Source organism: Mus caroli, chromosome 5 (genome assembly GCF_900094665.2).
Source record: "Mus caroli chromosome 5, CAROLI_EIJ_v1.1, whole genome shotgun sequence".
Classification (NCBI taxonomy): Eukaryota; Metazoa; Chordata; class Mammalia; order Rodentia; family Muridae; genus Mus; species Mus caroli.
The window spans coordinates 3,190,717-3,198,094 of NC_034574.1; the positions used below are offsets into that span (position 1 = coordinate 3,190,717).

Consider the following 7,378-nt stretch of genomic DNA (forward strand, 5'->3'; position numbering starts at 1 on the left):
TTTTAAGCAGCAGGGAGGCCATTCTAACAGTAAGTGGTTAATTGCTCTAATTTCCACTCAGTTTAACTAGTTTTCTAATTCATTGAATCAGGCTGTACCTTAGATAATGTGTACACACACACACACACATTAACCATGGGACCAATGCCATGAATGTGGGCTAGTGATCATTCAAAGTGCTGACATTGTATAAAAACTAGAGGATAAATGATGGATGTATATGGCAAAGGAGTGATAAATCACCTAGAATCAGTGTAATGCCTTGTAGTTAATACCTGAGCACCTTGTCAGCAGCATTTAATACCTTTATATTTCTCTTTAGACTTTCAAATGGTCTATACCCTAACAACTCTGGCTTCATTAGAACAGGGAGAGATTTCTTGTTGAAAATTGTAGGGTGCTCATTATTAAGGAGCCAGGGTCTACCTATGTTACTCAACATTTTCCTTCCAAATTATATAGTCACTGTATATTGACTCTACTTCCTGCATTTTATTTATTAAAAATAATGCTTATGCTTTCAAAGGAGAATTAGAGATCAAATTTCAAAATGATTTACAAAATTTTTCATATAGTACTTTCTTCAGCAGCACATATACTAAAATTGGAACGATACAGAGAAGATTAGCATGGCCCCTGTGCAAGGATGACACACAAATTCATGAAGGGTTCCATATTTTTTACACAATGGAATACTACACAGCTATTAAAAACAGCGAATTTATGAAATTCTTAGACAAATGGATGGATCTGGAGGATATCATCCTAAGTGAGGTAACCCAATCACAAAAAAACACACTTGATATGCCCTTACTGATAAGTGGATATTAGCCCAGAATCTCAGAATCCTCCTTAGAAGGGGGAACAAAATACCCATGGAAGGAGTGACAAAGACAAAGTTTAGAACAGAGACTGAAGGAAAAACCATCCAAAGACTGCCACTTGAGGATCCATCCCATAAACAACCACCAAACTCAGCCACTATGCAGATGCCAAGAGCTTGCTGACCGGAGCCTTATAGAGCTGTCTCCTGAGGGGCTCTGCCAGTACCTGGCAAATACAGAAATGGATGCTCACAATCATCCATTGGATGGAGCACAAAGTCCCCAACAAAGGAGCTAGAGAAAGTACCCAAGGAGCTAAAGGTGTTTGAAGTCCCATAGGAGGAACATCAATATGAACTAACCAGTACCCCTAGAGCTCCTTGGAACTAAACCACCAATCAAAGAAAACACATGGTGGAACTTGTGGCCCTAGCTGTATATGTTGCAGAGGATGGCCTAGTTGGTCATCAACGGGAGGAGAGGCCCTAGGTCCTGTGAAGGTTCTATGCCCCAGTATAGGGGAATTCTAGGACCAGGAATGGGAGTGGGTGTGTTGGGGAGCAGGGGGAAGGGGGAGGGGATGGGGATTTTCAGAGAGAAACTAGGAAAGGGGATAACATTTGAAATGTAAATAAAGAAAATATCTAATAAACAAATTTTCATACATAATACGTTTTAAGTTCTATCAATGTGTGTGTGTGTTGATATGCATGTAGGTACACATATGTGTATGGGTTGTGTGTGTGTGAGTGCACATGCATGTGGAGGCCAGAGAACAACTTCAACTGTTATCCAAAGTCTCTGTCCTTTATTTATTTATTTATTGAAAATAGTTTTTCATACAATATATTTCAATTACAGTTTCCCTCCCCCGCTTTCCAGTTCTTCCTCCCATTCCTTTTTTCCATCTGGGCCACATCCTTTTGGTCTCCCTTTAGGAAATAAACAAGCATCTAAGGTATAATAATAAATTAAAAGAAAAGAGAACAGACAAGAACAGGACAAAACAAACAAACAAAAGAAAAAGAGCCACGGATAGACACAAGAAAAACATTGTCCCAGAGACATACATGTATACTATAAAATTATATGTAAATAAAGATAGGTTAACATCTTTCCTTCCTATTTCTATTTCCCTGTTCTTCTTAAGTTGTATTGTTTTTCTAAGACTACAAAGATATGGAGAGAATGGAAAACTTTGCTTTCTTCAGGATTTTAATGGGAATTCTCTGAATTTCTATCAATTAAAGTTGATGTTTGCACTTCATAGTTTTATATCAATTAGGCACAGACTAAAGTCATCTGAGATGGGGAACCTCAATTAAGAAAATGTAAAGTGTAGACAGGTTTGTCTGGCATTTTCATAATAAGTGATTGATGGGGGAAGGTCCAGGTTTCTATAAGAAAGCAGTCTGAGCAAGCCATATGCAGCAAGCCAGTAAGCAGCACCTCTCTATTGCCTCTGCATTAGCTCCAGTCTCCAGGTTCCTGCCATTTGAGTTCCTGTCCTGACTTATTTTGATGTTGAACAGTACTGTGGAAGAGTAAGTGGAATTAATCCTTTCCTCTTCTAGTTGCTTTGGTAACGGTGTTTTTTCACAGCATAGAAACCCTAATTAAGACAAGGCTGACTATAGACTTAATGTAAATTCCCTTTATTCTCTTGAGATGTGTCACTAATATCTCTAAATTATCTAGGACTTTTATCATGAAGGAGTGTTAAGATTTTGACCAAGGCTTTTTTGGCATCTAATGTGATGATCATGTGGTTTATGTCTGTCAGTCTGTTTATATAGTGTATTACATATATCAGTTTATGTACATCGAACCATCTCTGCATCTCTGGATAAAGCTTATTTGAACATGGTGGATTACCTTTTTGGTGTTTTCTTAGATTAAGTGTGCAAATCCTTCATTGAAAAAATTTTACATTTATGTTTATAATGAAAATAGACTAATTCTCTCTTTCTTAATTTTGATCTTCATGTAGTTTAGGTATCAGGGCAAATGTGGACTTGTAAAAATATCAGACAATTTTCTTTATGTTTCTCTTTTATGGAATAATTTGATTAGTATCTGCATTAATTCTTCTTTGAAAGCCTGGTAACATTTTATGCTAAAGCCATCTGGCCTAGGATTTTCTTGGTTGGGACACTTTTCATTATGACTTCTCCTTCACTAGGCGTCATAGGTTTGTTTAAATAAATATCTGAATATTATTTAACTTTAGTAGGTAGTATATTATCATGAAAAGTATTTCCTGTTTCCTTTAGATTTTCCAATTTTGGTGGAGGAGAGGTTTTTAGAGTCATGTCATTTTGAATTTCTGGAGTTCCTTGGTGTGTCCTATGCCCTCCTTATTATTTCTAAGTTTGTTAATTGGAATGTTCTTTCTCTGCCTTTTAGTTAGTTTGGCTAAGTGCTTGTCAATCTTATTTATTTTCTAAAAAGAAAAAAACAACTCTTTGTTTCATAGATTCTTTCTTTTAATGGTGAAGCACTATTTATTAATATTAATTTTACTGCTGGTATCAATGATATGCAAAGCATGTAAAATACATGGAGAATTTTTCCTATTTGTGTTAAATTTTAATCATTTTATTTATATTTATTTATTTATTTATTTATACACAAGATTTCAACACTCTCCCCCAGTCCACCTTCTGACTGTTCCAAATCCCATACCTCATCCCCACTTCCCTGTCTCCGTTAGAATGTCTCCACCAACCACCACCCACTCAACCAGACCTCTAAACAACCTGAGATCTCCAATCTCTTGAGAGATGCATCCTTTCTTACTGAACACAGACCCTGCAGTCCTCAGCTGTATATGTGTTGGGGGCCTCATGTCAGCTGGTGTATGCTGCTTATTTGGTCTTCCAGTGTCTGAGAGATCTCAGGGTCCAGGTTAATTGAGACTGCTGGTCCTCCTACAGGGTCACCCTGTTCCTCAGCTTCTTCCAGTTTTCCCCTATCCAACCACAGGAGTGAGCAGCTTCTGTCTATTGGTTGGGTGGAAATATCTGCCTCTGATACTTTCAGCTGCTTGTTGGATCTTCCAGAGTGAGGTCATGATTGGTCCCTTTGTTTGAGTGCTCCACAGCCTCAGTAATAGTGTCAGGCCTTGGTACCCTCCCCCACCCCCAGCTCCCTTGAGCAGAATCCCACTTTGGGCCTTTAACTGGACCTTCTTTTCCTCGGTTCCTCTCCATTTCCAACCCTGCAGTCCTTTCAGACAGGAACAAATATGGGTCAAAGTTTTCAAATGATGTCCTGTCGTCCTCCTGGAGGTGGGCTCTGTAAGTTCCCTCTCCCCAGTATAGGGTATTTCATCTAAGGTCCCTCTCTGAGTCCTGAGAGTCTCTCACCTCCCAAATCTCTGGTGCATTCTGGAAGGTCCTCCCAACCTCCTACCTCCCAAGGCTCCCTGTTTCCAATCATTCTGCTGGGCTCAGGCCTAAGCCCTTTTTCCCCACACAATACCAGATCATGTTCCCCACTCCTGCCCATCCTCTTTCCCTCCCAGGTCCCTGTCTCCATTGTGGTTGCTTTCTTCTCCTTCCCAAGTGGGACTGAAGTTTCCTCACTTGGGCCCTTCAGCTAGTTTATCTTTTTTTTAGCTCTGTGGACAGTACCTTGGGTACTTTTTTTTGTAATTTTTTTGGCTAATATCCACTTATTAGTGAGTACATACCATGCATGTACTTTTGGGTCTGAGTTACCTCACTCAGGATGATATTTTCTATTTCTATCCATTTGTCTGCAAAACACAGGATGTTCTCGTTCTTAATAGCCGAGTAGTATTCCATTGTGTAAATGAACCACATTTTCTGTATCCATTTTTCTGTCATGGGACATCTGGGTTGTTTTTAGCTTCTAGCTAATCACAAACTAGGCCTCTATGAACATAGTGGGACATGTGCCCCTGTTGCATGGTGAGGCACCTTTGGGGTATATTCCCAAGAGTGGCATTGCTATGTTTTCAGGTAGATCTATTTTCTGTTCTCTGAGGAAACTCGAGATTGATTTTCAGAGTGATTGTACTAGTTTCCAACTCCACCAGCAATGGAGGAGAGTTCCTCTTTATCTACATCCTCACTAGCATGTGCTGCCACCTGAGGTTTTGATCTTAAGCATTCTGATTGGTGTAAGGTGGAATCTCAGAGTTGTTTTGATTTGCATTTCTCTGATCATGAAAGACTAAACATTTCTTTAGGTGCTTCTCAGCCATTTGAGATTCCTCTGTTGTGAATTCTTGGTTTAGTTCTATATTCCACTTTTGATTTGGTTGTTTGTTTTTTTGGTGATTAACTTCTTGGGCTCTTTATGTATTTTGGACATTTGCCCTTTATCAGATGTGGGGTTAGTGAAAATTTTTTCCCAATCTGTAGGTTGCCAATTTGTCTTATTGACTGTGTTCTTTGCCTTACAGAAGCTTTCCAGTTTCATGAGGTCCCATTTATCAATTCTTGATCTTAGAGCTTGAGCCTTGGAGTTCTGTTTAGGAAATTTCCCCCTGTGCCAATGAGTTCACGTTTTTTTCCCACTTTCTCTTATATTGGATTCAATTTATCTGGTTTTATGTTGAGGTCCTTGATCTACTTGGACTTGAGCTTTGTGCAAGGTTAAAAATATGGATCTATTTTCATTTTTCTACATACAGACAGCCAGTTAGACCAGCACCATTTTTCTGTTTTCTTGCTTTTAGGCCCATGTTTGAATAATTCTTGATGTTTACTCCTTTGTTATTTCTTCTTTCTGTTTTAGATTATTCTGTTATACTGTTAAGTAATAATATAAAATTCTTTCAAATTTTATATTCAGGCCCGTAATTTCATGAATTTGCTCTTGGAAAAAACTTTCATCATGTCCCATTAGTTTGGGTATATTGTGTATAAATCTTACTTCAATTTAAAAATTCTGTAGTTTCTTATTTTTTGTCCTATTTTCACTCAGTAATGAGTTGTTCTGTTTCCATGATTACTTCACTGAGAATGATATTTTATAGTTCCATCCATTTGCTGCAAAACTCACAATATCCTCTTCCTTAGTACTGAATAGTATTCCATTGTGTAAATGAATCACATTTTCTGTATCTATTCTTCAACTCTGGGGAGTCTGGGTTGTTGCCAGCTTCTGTCTATCACAAATAAGGCTGCTATGAACATAGTGGAGCTTTTGCCTCTGTGGCATGGTGGGGCACCTTTTGCATATATACCGAAACAATCCCTGACTTCAAGCTGTACTACAGAGCAATATTGATAAAAAAACAAAAACAAACAAAACAAAACAAAACAAAAAACCCCAAAAAACCAGGATACTATTGATACAGAGATAGACAGGTTGATCAATGGAATAGAATTGAAGACCCAGAAATAAAACTACACACTTATAGACAAAAAAGCCAAAAAGATACCACGGACAAAAGAAAGCATCTTTAATAAGTGGTGCTTGTCTAACTGACAGTCAGTATGTAGAAAAATGAAAATAGATCCAAGTTTGTTACCTTGCACAAAGCTCATCTGTCTCTTTTTATCGGGGAGTAAGACCATTCATGTTAAGAGATACCAGTAACAGTGCTTGCTATTTCCTATCATTTTGCTATTATAGTGTGTGTCTACCCTGCTACTTTTGATTTGCTGGTCTAACATTTATTTCTTCTGTTTTCTTTGGTGTACCTAAGTGTTGGGGCTGGCCTGTGGCTCTCATATCCGGGTTCAAGCCTGGGATGCAGCCTGGAGCTGAAAGAGAAGAGAGAATCTAGGCGGGTCTAGACATAATGGAACCAAGACATGCTAGTCTGCTCAAGGTTCAAATGTTTAATGGCAGATGCACTTTATAAAGGAGGGGGGAGGCCCATTCCCACCATTTCATCCTTGGAGCCCAGCTGCAGGTGACCACCTGTAGTCTTTGGAATAGCTAGGCAGACTCCCAGCAGGTAGCAGTGATAGTGGCTGAACAATAGAGTGATTTAGGGAGGCAGGCTCCACCGTAGGTAATCTCCTCAGTGGCAGCAAAGTGAGGTCTGGTTCAGCCAGATTCAGGTTGGGGGAGAGGTTACAATTTCCTCCCTGTTATTAATATTAAAAAAAAAAAAACCTGGACTGAGGCATATAGTTCTGCCTGATTTCTTTGGGCCTAGTGAAGTGGGATTCCCTAACTTTTCTCATGGTTAACCCTTGTTTGGGTAAGACTGGCTACTGTCCTTTGGTAAACACTTGGCAGACCAGCCCTGAGCTGGTGGCTCCATCTTTTGTAATGCTTAATTAGTTACTGAATAGGTAACTTACTGAATTCCTACTGATTTCCAAGTTTGTTGGCTTCAAGGTCTTACTAGTACATTGGAACACTGGTGAAGGCTAGCTATGTCAGAATTCAATCTTAAAAGGAACTTATAATAAGAAAATACTAACTAAGATCCAAAATTCAGGTGACAGCAGATGCTGGCAAGGATGTGGAGAATGAGGAACACTCCTCCATTGTTGGTGGGATTGCAAGCTTGTACAACCACTCTGGAAATCAGTCTGGCAGTTCCTCAGAAAATTGGACATGGT

The 7,378-nt window shown here is 39.0% G+C and overlaps 1 non-coding gene across 1 annotated transcript; it reads left to right on the forward strand.

The window, feature by feature from the left end:
* Positions 1-574: 574 nt before the first annotated feature.
* On the forward strand, positions 575-681 carry LOC115031266. Its single transcript, XR_003836865.1, has one exon. It is a non-coding gene; the product is annotated as a U6 spliceosomal RNA (small nuclear RNA).
* The last annotated feature ends 6,697 nt before the right edge of the window (positions 682-7,378 follow it).